Consider the following 15,088-nt stretch of genomic DNA (forward strand, 5'->3'; position numbering starts at 1 on the left):
AAGGGCAATTTCGATAAATATTCGCCTTCCTCTGTCCAAGAAGTGATGGGCAAATCGCTACTAAACGCCCGCTTGAGCTATGAAGTGTTTAATTTCATTAACGACTTGAGTTTGTCTGGGTCTTTGTAATCTCTCATTATGGGCAACCGTTCACTGTTTACTAACTATTTCTTGTAAACGATTCGCAAATCTTCTAAAGGTCTTCAGTGAAAGTCGATTTGAAGACCAATATTCCCTATATTCCTTAGGTCTGCTTTTCAACTTGAATACACTTTATTGACACGCTTTGGAACTTTTCTGAGCTGCAATCCGAAATCGATTTCATTTTCTTATCCAACGTAAATTAAGTTGACGCTACTGACGTAAGCTTACATAAGGCGAAATAGCAAAGTTATAGAACAGTAATCATTTAAATTGGTTTTGCTGGTATATATACAAAGCTTATGTCCCTTCTGCATGTTTGTCAACATCGATTGAGAGAAATCCCCATCCAGCGGTTTTGTACATAAACAGATACCTACAACTATCAATCAAATGTTCTTTATTCTGAGATTGAAAATTTCAATTAATTCATATCAATATTGGAAGGCTTGAATTTTTCGCAAGAATTTCAACTTACGCGAGGTTTCTACAAAATATAATAATTCTGCAATTAATATTTTGTGAAAACAGTTAATGAATTGTTTGTTATTTCTGCTGCTTAATTCTGTTGAAAATTCTATCTCTAGAGAATGATTCGTTTGATATTTCCCAGAATCAGAATGTTTACTCGACCAGACATTTAATTAAAATTACTCCTTTGAGTCTGTACAGTGGGACAAATGCTTACAGAAATACTGAAACACAATAAATTCTTAATTTAAAAAAAAAATACAATTGTTTATGAAGACATTACAATTGTGTCATTATTGCATTAAATGTTATTAAACAGTACAGAATAAAATTACAATCATTTGCCATTCTTGCACACCGGACATGCATTTTCGGTGAATGAGGCCGTGAAAATTCCTGACGCAACAACGCGCGACATTTTATTTCTTTTTCAATATAATTTTTGAAATTTTGTTTATAAGTTTTCATTTAAGAACGATCAAAAATATATTTACGGAATCTTACAGGACAAATACATAAATTGTGATAAACAGTGATCCTTGCGTATGTAACCTTATTTATACTCGCACTCGGGGAAAGCCCGTTCGGCGAGTGCTCCGACATGTTAATCATTTTCGTTTTTTGGAGCATAGTGCAAGTATACAATGTAACCCTGGTTAGAACTTCTCTGATTCTTAAGCGTGCATCAGTGAACATTACTGTCACACGGGACCCGGAAGACGATTAGTATTTTCAATGGTGCGGCGGGGAATCGAATGTGCGACACCGGGATTGACAGTCAAGTGTGCTACCACTCGACCACGGATTCGCCACCAGTTACTCTTAAGTAGCCCGCTGTCTTTAATAGCAATGCTGTCAACAAATCAAACATAATCAACCATTACCGACGTTTAAGCCGTATTCAAAAGTATAGGAAGATATTAATTTATTCACAATCTTACTTTAAGCCAGTTTGAGCTACATATGCAAAGGGTGTCCAAGTTACTTCCAGTAAATCGTAAAATTAAGCAATTTATGTACATTCATACAAAACTCAGTTTATTTACGTTGTATATATCCTCATTGTACATGATCTACGGACCTTGTATCTCAATAAATGTTGTTTAGATGTTTTTATGAACAGCAAAAAAAATCGTTATTCATTAAAGTTCTCTGTTTAGTTTCTATAGTTTCTATAAGCGCTTTTCATAGACAATGCATTTCTTAATACATCTATGTGCATTTAAGTGAAGTTTTGACGATCCTGAAACCACACAACGACGAGCTTAGTCTTTTTTAGTTAATTTACTAGGACTCCCTATGTGTGTCCTTTCCGGGTCTTCAAGCCTTGTCATTATGGGACAATATCTTTCTGTTTACTAACTCCCCTGATGATTAGAATTGCCTTAAAACGTCTCACAGTTAAACGGATCATGTGCGCGCCGGTTAATTGTTTTATATTCCTTAGTTCGTCAAAGTGAATAAACTTTATTGACACGCTATGGACTTTGTACAAATTGGTTAGAAAAACTATAAATGCCTAAATAGCTATTTTTTTCAAATGCAGAATTCATAGTTATTTTTACCAGATCGTTAGTATGAGTGACACGTTTGATGTTTCAGAAGAAATTTATAAATATTTCAGGTGAAATGTCACTTAATAATTTACAGGTCATATGGCACAAAGCATGAGTTCATTCCCATCAAACTAGTGTCACCCCAGCAAGTTATGGCCTTTTTATAGTATCATTTTTTCTCGTGAGTATTTTGGTTCCAGTATTGGCTATTAGAAATATATTTCATGCATTTCATTTGACGATATTTATATATATATTGATATGCAATAAAACTATTTACGACCGCATTACACAGGTTTGCTTGCAAAGTTGGATACACCCAATCCACACATAGATTAGAACTTGTTTGTTTTTCTGCGGGTACATTAACTCCTCAAATATATGAGTACTTCTTTGTTTGCAAATGTTTGCCGTGACTGCGGGAGCACCCACTCCTCAAAAGATTTGAACAATTTTTAAGCAATAACATGATATTTTTAATTCATTGGAAACTACAGCGATAAGCTAAGAAGCCAAAATCTTAAACTGTTTTCTTGTTTAAAGGTACAATGGGATCAAATTCTTACAGCCACTCATCATGAAGCACGCAAAACAACAAACGCATATTACATAAATATTTTACAAATGTTTATCAAATGCTTTTCGAAATAAAACAACTTATATATCCCCTCCTCAAAGGGGTGTCTATTCGAAAATAGTGTCTGTGAAGATATCGAACTCTGAATAAGGTTCTTGCGGATAACTCTCTCAAAAGACGAAATGGAATTCAATCAAGCAGACTAATAAGTCGATTTTTAGTTAACATACACACCATCATGGTCTTTCTAAATCTTGTCATAAGTGCACATAAGTTCAGCGAAATACAACATGAAGGTCAATTTGCCCAACAATTTCAATATACATGGTAACAATTCCTAGATGACAAGGGACTGAAAACGTAATCCACACAAACAAGTATCGCTATGCAACCTTTATATTGCACTGCGGTTTTGCAAAACAAAAGAACTTGAAATAAATTGAAACGTTATCCACAAATACACGTATACGCGCCATTATCACTTCGCAACCTTTTTTATTTTATTGCAGATAACCTCCAATCACGCTTTTTATATTGAAACATTTTAAAACAGTTCAAGCACAAATCGTCATATGACCTGTGTTATAAATTCTGGATAAAAACAACATTTTTTCTCCTGCATTTTTTTTTAAAAACTGTTTCATTTAAAGAATGTTATTTTTATAAAAAAATGAATTCATTTCTGAACCTTAAATGTGGAACAGGTGAAAAAATATAAAGCTGTCAAAATATTACATATTTTTGTGCAAAATTCAAATGTAATTTATGTTATAAATCTCCAACAAAATATGAAAAATATTGCTTCCCAATATCGTCCTTTATTGGCTAAAATTAGTAATATTAGTTTTTTGGAATAAAACAAATGGAGCCGGGTAGGATAATGCATGCTGATGGCCTAAGAACTCAACATGATTTTATTCGGCCTAAATGTTTCAGATATTTTTCAAACAAATCGTATTTAACATAAATATCATACATTGCATCTGTGTATGTCAAACTATCATAAACATGATATATTGAAGCGGATTTAAACGAAGCAAATTTTATAATTTTTCTCTGATATTTCATAGAAAGCGGTGTAAAACATTCTAAAAGCCCTGATATTAAACTTAAACTCCAAACAAACAAACATTACGTTGCAATAACTTAGATTAAACATATATTCGTTTAAACATACTTTTGTTCTTTGGCTTCAAAAAATAAATATGAGAAATATATAACCAAACATGTAAGTAAAAAATACGTATACAAAACACGACAACGTACCAAAACATCGATTGCAAACTGTCGAATACGTAACCTCCTGTCCATATACTTATCCATTTTTAAATATCCAGATTTGTCATCCGAAATGAAGTTATATTATGTCTCCTCATGTTGTTTTGTTCCCCGTACAAACTAACAGTTCCATAACACCAATCACTGGTATATCTTTCATCAATCCAATCATAGTTTTACGTCCATCAAAGATACCGTGTTTATTTCATTGCAATGTGTCTCCGAAAGAGACCATAAAAATAGATATACTTGTTCACGATGTAAGTTGTAACAACACTGCGTTGGAATTGTACCTGGAAACGAAACGACACATTCTCAAATTATCCAATCACCACCTTGTTCAAGCCGATATGATCTTAAGTATCCGGCGCGGCAGAGTACGTCTGAATTATTTAGGTTGTACAAAATCGTATTGGCTTACTACCGATTAGAGTGTGCGAACTGTAGTTCCTATCACTGACAGTGTGAAGGAGTTCTTGTCATTTATCAACCATTTATACCTTCTCTGTGTAAGAGAATTCGAAACAATGTCTATGAAAAGTCTACTTTCCAATTTATGTCCTCAACCTCGGGTTGTTTCTCAATTCGCTGATTTAAACAAGAGCGCCGGGGATACGATTGCCGACGTTAGTCTGTTTGTTTTTCTCTCAAATATTACATGGGCATAACTCGACGATAAACACATGTGCCTATTGGTACGTCTTGCAACATGTGTACAAATTGTCATTTGAATATTATGAACTGCTTTTACGTTATTGCAAAGGTTAAAACAATGCACTTATAAGACCGAACCGACGCCGTCGACACCAAAGCTATCACAATACATGGACTTTTTCCTTTTGAAATTGATGGTTAAATATGGTTCAATACTAAAACACCAGTAAAGAAACTGGCTATTGAAACCTTTTGAAAAATACAGAAGTAAACGGAAATGACGGATCAATAAGGCAGAAAATATTTAAATGTTAAAGTCTAGTTCATGTAAGACTTTCTAAGGGCATGAGAAGTCGCGTAAAATGTTTTTCTGGATTCCTTAGAAAACTATCTCAAATGCAAGTAAAGTGAGGGTGATCATCGTGGTCCTTTCAGAAAAAAATCAAAATGGCGGACAAGATGGGCGCGTATTTTAAAAACATTGCAAGTTATAACACTTTGCCAATTACAAATTTCTCAACAGATATGGTATGTTTTACATTGTTCATATTTGTAATAAATATATAACTGATCGATGCAATTAAGAGTGAAGGCCATTATTTTGCTTTTTTTACGTTGTATGCGGGAAAAACGTAAAGAAAAATGGTACAAAATGTAAATTTTAAATTGAATAATATTCACTTAAAAAAATACAACTAAGTGATATTTGTGTTTGTATACATTTTCAATGGAAACAAAAAAAATCATCACGTTAAGAGTAATCGTCATGTCTAAACATGGGCCCTTGGGCTATATTTAGTATAATTTTGTCATTTATTTTAAGATATGTCGAATTGAATCCATATATAGTTTTGGTCAATTCATTTTACAATCCACTCAAAACTCTCAGTTTCTACGTCAGTTAAATTTTAGTTGTATATAACATGCGGTATGAAGATGAAGTAAAAATAATGGGATATATTAACGAATGTGCGGGTCTGTCTATGCTAGGCCTGACCCTTGTCCCCTTGTTAAATATTGACTACAGGTCTTCTCATGGAAGTTTTATCATATTTAAGTTTAACCATATATGACATTCAAACTTTACATTGTCGTTAAAAGAAAAAGAAGGACATAATGAAAAACCCAATAATCTCATGCCAGAACCACGTTTTTCAGAAAAACATATTTTAAAAATCCTACAACGAATGCATTGGTAAAAAGCCAAAATGCTCAGAAATATTTAAATCTTTAAATGGAAAGACGAAAATATATAATTGTTGAAGTTTGCCCCTTTAGCAGATTAATTTCGCATTTTCGATAAACCACAAGGCAAATCGCTTCTATACGCCCGCTTGAGCTATGTAGTATTCAATTTCGTTGACACCTTGAGTTTGTCTGTCAATTCCGGGTCTTTGTACGCCTTCATTATGGACAATCGTTCACTGTTTACTAACTCTTGCATTAGTCGCATATCTCCTAAACGCCTCCAGTGAAAGTCGATTTGAAGGCCAATATTCCCTATATTCCCTAGGTCTTTGATTTTCAACTTGAATACATTTTATTGTCACGCTTTGGAACTTTTCTAGGCTGCAATCCGAAGCGATTTGATTATCTTATGTTACGTAAATTATGTTGACGCTATTGACGTAAGTTGATATAGGGCAAAATACCAAAGTTACCTAACAGGAAGAATTAAAACTGACTTTTGCTTTTATATAAATAAAGCTTATGTCCGTTCTGCATGTGTCTCAGCATTGATTGAGAGAAATTCTTATCCAGTTGTTTTTTACTTTAACAGATGCCTACATATAAACTATCAATCAAATGTTCTTAATTCTTAGATTGACCATGTCAATTTATTCATATTAATACTACTAGAATAAATCCGCAAAAAAATCAAATTATGATGTCATGTCTGTTAATGGCCGAGGTGATCCGAATGGTCTGTTTAGTTCTTAATGTTGTAACATGGTTCTTATCGGAGGCCCATAGGCGATCTCATTGAATTAAATGTAGTTATTAGTTGTATAGATTATAAACGCAATGTTCATCAAATAACAAAAATAAATGTGATCGAAAATATTAGACGTATTCCAACAAATCATACTGGTTTTATCTTTAAGTTAATTGGTTCTACCAAATCGAATAATTCTACAATTTCAGTATTGTGAAACCAGTTAATGAATTGTTTGTCATTTTTGCTGTTTAATTCTCCTGAAGTTTATATCTCTAGAGAATGATTCGTTTGATATTTCCCAGAATCAGAATGTTAAATCGACCTGACATTTGTTTTAAATTACTCCTTTGAGACTTTACAAAGGGACAAATGCTTACAGAAATACTGAAAAGCAATTAATTCTTAGTTTTAAAAAATACAATTGTATATTTTAAAAAATGCAATTGTGTCATTATTGTATTAAATGTTATTAAGCAGTAGATAATATAAATACAATCATTTGCTATACAGTCACACCGGACATGCATTTTCGATGAATGAGGCCGTGCTAGAAATTTCCGTCAGACATTAAGCCACGCGCAACAACGCGCGGTATATTTTTTATTATATAATTGTTTTTTTAATTATGACTGTTCATTAAAGAGCAATCGAAAATATATGTACATAATCGTATTAGAGCCATCGCGGTCCCAAACCTCGCCTCATAAATGTGACCTGATATGACGTGACATTTGTTTGTTACATACTAAAGGTTTAATTATATAAAGAACTGTACAAATTGAAAATGGGCAAATATTTTTGCTAACAAATATCTCGCTTTTTTTCTAGGACATTTTCGAAAGGCGAGGAAAGGAATCGCAATGGCCATAATAAGATTTCGTTTATATTGCTAGAAGAAACTTATTTACAAAAAAGAAAATAATATTTGACGTCAACAGTAAACAATATTGTTTTTGATGCGATTTAATTCAATTTGCAGGACAAATATTTCGACACTCTGGCATGCTGCGTTGCCTGTAACTTATGATTGACATTTATATCCGAAACATTACACAACCCAGACAAAGGAGTCCAGGTTAATTCCTGTAAATCACAGAATAAAGCCATTGAGGTAAAAAACATACAAAACACAGTTTATTTACTTTAATTCACAAACGTATAAATCTTCATTAAAATTTTGTACTTGCTCTGCGAACTTCATACTTAAATATATCAACAACTAATGTATATATGTTCTTATGAAATACGCAAACAGAAAAACTCTTTATTCATCAGAGTTCTCTGCTTATATTGTAAAAGTGTTTGTCCATAGGCATTGCATTTCTCAAACCAACTACAGCCGAACCCCGTTGGCCCAAACTAGCTTGGCTCGATATCCTCGTTGGCTAGAACTGAATGTAAAGGACCAATTTCTTTCTACTGAATGTACTCATTCTTGTTTGGCTGGAATATTCCGAGAATCGAGGCATTTTCGCCATTCCCTGTGAGTATATATGCATTTATGTGAAAACAATTAAAAGGTATTTGCTTGTTTATATCTGAACTGCATACGTCATGACCCTTATACTTTTAACGATCCTGAAACCACACAACAATGAGCCAAATCTTACAATTTACTGGGACTCCCCTTCTGCGTATGTCCATTCCGGGTCTTTATGCCTTGTCATTGTTGGGCAATATCTTTCTGTTTACCAACTCTTGCCCCCTGATGATTAGAAATGCCTTAAAACGTCTCACAATTCTTTTAAATGCCTCAAGTGCGCGCCGATTATTTGTTTATTATTCCTTTTTTTAAGGTTTCGGTTTGTCAAAGTAAATTAACTTTATTGACACGCTATGGAAATACTCTGGGCTACAATAAGAAATCGAAGTCTTTATCGGATGTTTGGTGAATGATTTGGACGCTATTGACGTAAGCGTACTACCAGCGATATCCCAAAATAACCATTCTGTTGTAACTATTGAAGCTGAATTTGCTTTTAAATAAGTCAAGCTATTGCCCCTTCTCTATGCTTGTGAACCTTTATAGACAGAAATAAATTTCCAGACGTTTGTACCTTTAACGCCTGCCTGTCGCAATGATCACTCAAGTCCTCTAAGAAAGGCATCTTAAAGTTTATGAAATAACAAGGAATTATATCTTTTCATTCGTTTCATAAAACTAAATGGGAATAATTGTCCAATATCGAATAGAAACTCATCATCAAAACTCAACTGGAAAGAAAGTTAGATTGAGGTGAATATTTGCAGTTTTGCCATTTGGGTCTGAACTCAGACTTGAAGTGTAATGAAAATTGGGCACTATTGACGTATTTTTGCTGTTTGCCACGACCATCAATCATAGTTTTAGAAATCTGACATTTGAAATATCGATTAATGGTATATCAATCAAATAACTGCTCCATTAGAAAACGTCCCATTAGATTTTCCAATCATGATAATTTTCACAGTCAGCTAAGTTATTTATGTTGTTTAACTAGTAATGGTTTTAAAAATGAACTACCAAAGAATGGATTCAGGAGGTAGCTATAATTCTTGTTGGCAGTTCTCATTCATAAGAGTAAATTAATAACCAGGAGCGTTTGCTAAAAAATCCAAAAAAGAAATGAATAAGTTTTAACTTATTTATCTTACAATGATAGTGAACCAAGTCACTACAAAATTATAATAATCTTCTCTTTCACACGATGTTGGCTCGATAGAATGGTCTTGTGCTTTGTTGGTAACCGCAGTACCCGGGGAAAACTTGGTGACCATAAACCTAAACCACATGCGCCAAGGCCGCATGAACTATCAACTCACTATTTAACTATGATTCTTTTTTTGTCTTCATGTACTGAATGTGTACTGAAAGTCAATGCAATAATGAAAAACACCTCAAGCAATTCCTCAAGTAATTCACATTGCATAACATCATAGAAAAGCAAATGTAGTCATTTAATGAAAATGTGTCGGATCCGTGGTCTATGGGTTACACGCTTGACTTTCTATCTAGGGGTTTAAGGTTCGACTTCCCCCGCAACTCTATAAAATTTCTATTCATCTTCCGGGAGGGACGTTTAATTGGGGTCCCGTGTGACAATGATATGCACTTGTGCGATACAGAAGCAGGGTAGCTCTAACCAGGGTTACATTCTGTCTGTGCACTTTGATTTAAAACAACCAAAAATACTTACAATCTTATTGGAGCACTCATCGAATGGGCAAGGCCCAAGTACAAGTATAATTAAGCTTACACAACACCTCGTTTCATAAATGCTGTATTGTCGTTATTATGTTAGAACCTACCATGCCGCACTTGCATGGTTACTTTTAGTTATGAGATATATATAAGCAATTAAATTTGAAAACATTTTCTACCGAGGAATCAAGTTTAAGCTTACTCGGCACATTCGAGAGTGAGAACTTCGTCTTTCCTTTGGAGGTTGAAAGTATTATCGATAACTTCATTGACTTGTGAAAGAAAAGATCAATGACTATCTTATCAATACTCGGAATTCTTGCTACACGTGACAAGTACGATAAGTTAAGTATCGCCCGTGTCCGGAACTGTCGGACAGTTCAGTATCGCCTTAATACACGTGTCAAGGACAGAAGATTCAGTATCGCCTTAATAGACGTTGCAAGGACGGACAGTTCAGTATCGCCTTAATACACGTGCCAAGGACGGACAGTTCAGTATCGCCTTAATACACGTTGCAAGGACGGACAGTTCAGTATCGCCTTAATACACGTTGCATGGACGGACATTTCAGTATCGCCTTAATACACGTCGCAAGGACGGATATTTCAGTATCGCCTTAATACACGTGGCATGCACGGACATTTCAGTATCGACTTAATACACGTGCCTAGGGGTTAATGTTTAAACTTTTCACATAAGAGTTGTTTGCATTTTTGTCTGGGCAAATGACAGTCTAAGATTTCCAAAATTAATTGTTCATAAAATTTACGTAGTACGATTCTGACGAATGCACCAAAAATGGATTATTTGCATTTCTGTGACAATCAATGGTTTTTCAAACTTTATATTTATTAGCTTTCTGACAAAGCTTTTCTTGTTTTTGACAGTCTATGATTAATGACCTGCAGCAGAGGTCCTCCCACTCTTTTGTCAATTAATCGCCAAAATTTAACTCTAAAATATACAAAGAATCCGGAATAAATTAGCATACAGTTCCTGAGAAAATACTTTTACCATTCCCACTTTTATCCAGCAGTCAAAGATATAGGTCTGTCAAAGGGATTGTGCAATTTCGATAAATATTCGCCTTCTTCTGTCCAAGAAGTGATGGGCAAATCGCTACTAAACGCCCGCTTGAGCTATGAAGTGTTCAATTTCATTGACGACTTGAGTTTGTCTGTCAATTCCGGGTCTTTGTACACCGTCATTATGGACAATCGTTCACTGTTTACTAACTCTTTCATGTAAACGATTCGCAAATCTCCTAAACGCCTGCAGTGAAAGTCGATTTGGAGTCCAATATTCCCTTTATTCCCATAGCTTATGTTTTTCAACTTGAATACTTTATATTGACACGCATTGAAACTTACCTGGGCTGCAATCCGAAATCGATTTTATTATCTTATGCTACGTAAATTAAGTTGACGCTATTGACGTAAGTTTACTCAAGGCGAAATATCAAAGTTACAGAACAGGAAGCAGTTCAATTGGTTTTGCTTTTATATAAATAAAGCTCATGTTGCTTCTGAATGTTTGTCCACAGCGATTGAAAGAAATTCCTATCCAGAAACTATCAATCAAATTTTCTTAATCCTGAGATTGAACATTCTTCCGCAAGAATTTCGACTTTCTCGGGTGATTAAAGATACGTCTACTGCCACTCATCCGATACGTACACACTCCTTGTGCCAGATTTTGCGTTTACAAGTGTCAGCCAATGAAATTGAATTGTGAGTTAGTCAGCTACGCTCACACCACCAATTTTTAATCATTAAGATATAACTTCATGATATATATGACTATTACGTTTTAAATTAAAACTTCTGGGAATCGAATTATGATGTCATGTCTGTTAATGTTCGAGGTGTTCCGAATGGTCTGTTTAGTTCTTAACGTTTAAACATGTCCTCCTTTTCGGCCGCTTATAGGCAGATCGATCTCATCGTATTAAAATATAGTTCATAACTATATAGATTATAAACGCAATGCTCATCAAATAACCGAAACAAATGACATCAAAATATTTAACATATAAACTTAATCATATTATGATAAGGTGGATATGTTAAACATTTCGATGACATTTACTTCAAGAGAACATAGAACGTTTATTTCGTATAAAACAGTTCACATAATTAAGACAATGATATAAGTCAAAGATGACCCTTGATCATTTATAAATTGAATATTCTGCATATATACATGGCGATCAGTTATAAAATGAATGAAAGTCTAAAAAAATAAATAAATAAAATTAAGTAAACACTGTTTAAGCTATATTCCTTATATATAAGTTATCTTGTGTAGATATCTCTACGTGATGGTGTTAGTGCTAATGTCACTCACAAACAATACCATATTATAATCAACGAAGTACATTTAAATATGCAATTCTTTGAAACTATACATTATGAAAAAAGGTCAATTTACAATATGACAGGTAAGGGAACAACACTTTGTGTAACAGTTGAGCATTTTGATTTCTCAATTCAAAAGCCTTGTACACAAAGATGGATACGTTACGTAGTATATGTTTATTTTCTGATTGTAAAAGTTCGATAGCTTTTAACATAGATGGTCGTTGACGATAATATCTAGGTATGTAATCATTTCTTATCTCAACATACATCTGACATTCAAAAATGAAATAGAACTCGTCTTCAAGTACATTGCATATAGGGCACAGCCTTTCAGTCAAAGGAGGTCTATTTCATCTACCCACTTCTACATTCAATCTATGTGCGCTCATTCTTAATTTACTTAGTGCAATTTTATATTTTGGAATATTAACGCAGTGAAAGTAGGGTTGGAAATTAAAATTAACGAAAGTACTGTAAAATCTTGCTCTTGAAGAGTCATGGATCCTACTTTCAAGGTTTTGAATAAAAAATATCTCTGACACGTTGTTTTAAAAGAGACATAAATAGCGGGATATCATTGACACCCTGGTTGAGCCAAACATGATAAAAACCTAAATCTGTAAGAATCTTTCTGATACTCATTGCCCAATTTGTAGATCGTGGACGTGTTTCTATATCTTGCAACATTATTTTATGTCTCGGCGTAAACCAAGTCGTTTTGGGTTGTTGTATTCACACATAGCACAGATTTGACGTAAGGAGTATGGATGCTTTCAATGACCATCCTTCAGGAGGAAACCCAGATTTCAGACCCATACAATAGTATAGGTTTAATTAGTTTATCAAAGAGCTCTAAATTATGACCGGGTGTAATATTTGTAAATTTAATTAAATACTTTTTTAAACGGAAAATTGCTTTTCTTGCTTGTCCAGCGAGTGTTGTTGTTGCTTGCAGAAAAGAACCACCTGTCGTGATTACTACGCCAAGATACGTAAAGTGGCTGACTATATCTAAAATATTAGCATCATAATAGAAACGTAAATTAGCAGGAGTTCTACCACCTTTTCGGAAGATTAAAACTTTTGTTTTGTTAATGTTGACCTTTAGTGTCCACCTATTACAATACTCACTGAGTATTTTTAAATTTGATTGTAACTCTTCACCTGATTCCGCAAATAGGACTATGTCGTCAGCGTACATTAGCAAGAAAAAAATTAACATGTCTGTACCAATGCCTGTAGCTCATTGTATACATAAAACTTTTTCTAAATCAATAAAATACATTGAAAATAGAAATTGGCGAGAGGCATTCACCTTGCCGTACGCCTAAATAGCTCTCAAAAATATTACCAAGCTCACAGTTGAGTCGAACTCTTGTTTTTTCATGACCATACATTGATTTTATAACGTTAAACAGTCTGCCTCTGATTCCGAGTCTATGTGTTTTAAACCAAAGATTCTCTCATACAATATAATCAAAGGCTTTGGAAAAGTCTACAAATACACAATATAGCTGTTTGTTTTGGCTTATAATAGGATCAATCAACCCATGCAATGCAAAAATATTATCAATGGTTCCCATTTTTGCCCCAAACACAGCCTGTGATTCAATGTATACATGATAAAATTCTGCCCATTGTGATAGCCTCTCATTAATCAAACTCGTGAACAGTTTTCCCATAACGTTTAACAATGTAATTTCCCTGAAATTACGAACCTCGTCAACGCTCCCCTTTTTATGAATAGGAACAATGTACACCTCTGTCCATTTTTCAGGAAAATAACCAAACTGTCAAGTGTTTCATCTTAATAGGTTCTACCAAGTCGAATAATTCTTCAATATAAGTATTGTCAAAACAGTTCATGAATTGTATGTCATTTTTGCTGCTTAATTTTATTAAAGTTTATATCTATAGAGAATGAATTGTTTGACATTACCCAGAATTCAATCAGAATGTATACTCGACCTGACATTTATTTTAAATTACTCAGTTCAGACTGTACAATAGGGAGTTTACATAAAAACTGAAAAGCAATAAATTCTTAGTTTTTAAAATACAACAATAAATAATTGTTTATTTAAAGGAATGTAATTGTGGCACTATTATATGCTATTAATCAGTACAGAATATAAAAACAAATATTTGCTATACTTGCACATCGGACATGGATTTTTGGTGTATGAGGCCGTGTCTGTCTGGCATTAAGTAACGCACAACAAATCGGGGTTTGTTTGACTGTATACGTATTTTTGTGAAAAAAAATAATAAGGTAACTGCTTGTTAATTTCTGTGCTGCATACGTCATAACGTGTTAATATCTTAATGATCCTGAAACCACATAACAATGAGCCAAATCTTACAATATACTGGGACTCGCCTCGTGCGTATGTCCATTCCGGGTCTTTATGCCTTGTCATTGTTGGGCAATATCTTTCTGTTTACCAACTCTTGCCCCCTGATGATTACAATTGCCTTATAACGTCTCACAATTTTTTTAAACGCCCCAAGTGCGCGCCGATTATTTGTTTAATATTCTTTATTTAAGGTTTCGGTTTGTCAAAGTGAATTAACTTTATTGACATGCTATGGAAAATCTTTGGGCTGCAATCAGAAATCGAAGACGTTATCGGATGTTTGGTAAATGATTTGGACGCTATTGACGTAAGCGTACTGCAAGCGATATACCAAAATAACTATTTTGCTGTAACTATTGAAGCTGAATTTGCTTTTAAATAAGTAAAGCTATTGACTTTTTACATGCTTGTGAACACTTATAGACATTAATTATTTTCAGACGTTTTGTACTTTTAACAGCTGCCTGTCGCAATGATCATTCTTAATAGTGAATACACTTTGGACTTGAAAACTTCAACTTAATTGCAACTCTACTAAAATTCCCTGGTTCCTTGATTACGAACATTCTCA

General features: G+C 33.9%; 1 protein-coding gene across 13 annotated transcripts in view; it reads right to left on the minus strand.

Moving 5' to 3' along the window:
- The window catches only part of LOC128242577 (small conductance calcium-activated potassium channel protein 2-like), a 120,056-nt gene that overhangs the window by 21,207 nt on the left and 83,761 nt on the right, over positions 1-15,088 (minus strand). The window lies entirely within an intron of this gene.

This window comes from Mya arenaria, chromosome 8 (genome assembly GCF_026914265.1).
Source record: "Mya arenaria isolate MELC-2E11 chromosome 8, ASM2691426v1".
NCBI lineage: Eukaryota > Metazoa > Mollusca > Bivalvia > Myida > Myidae > Mya > Mya arenaria.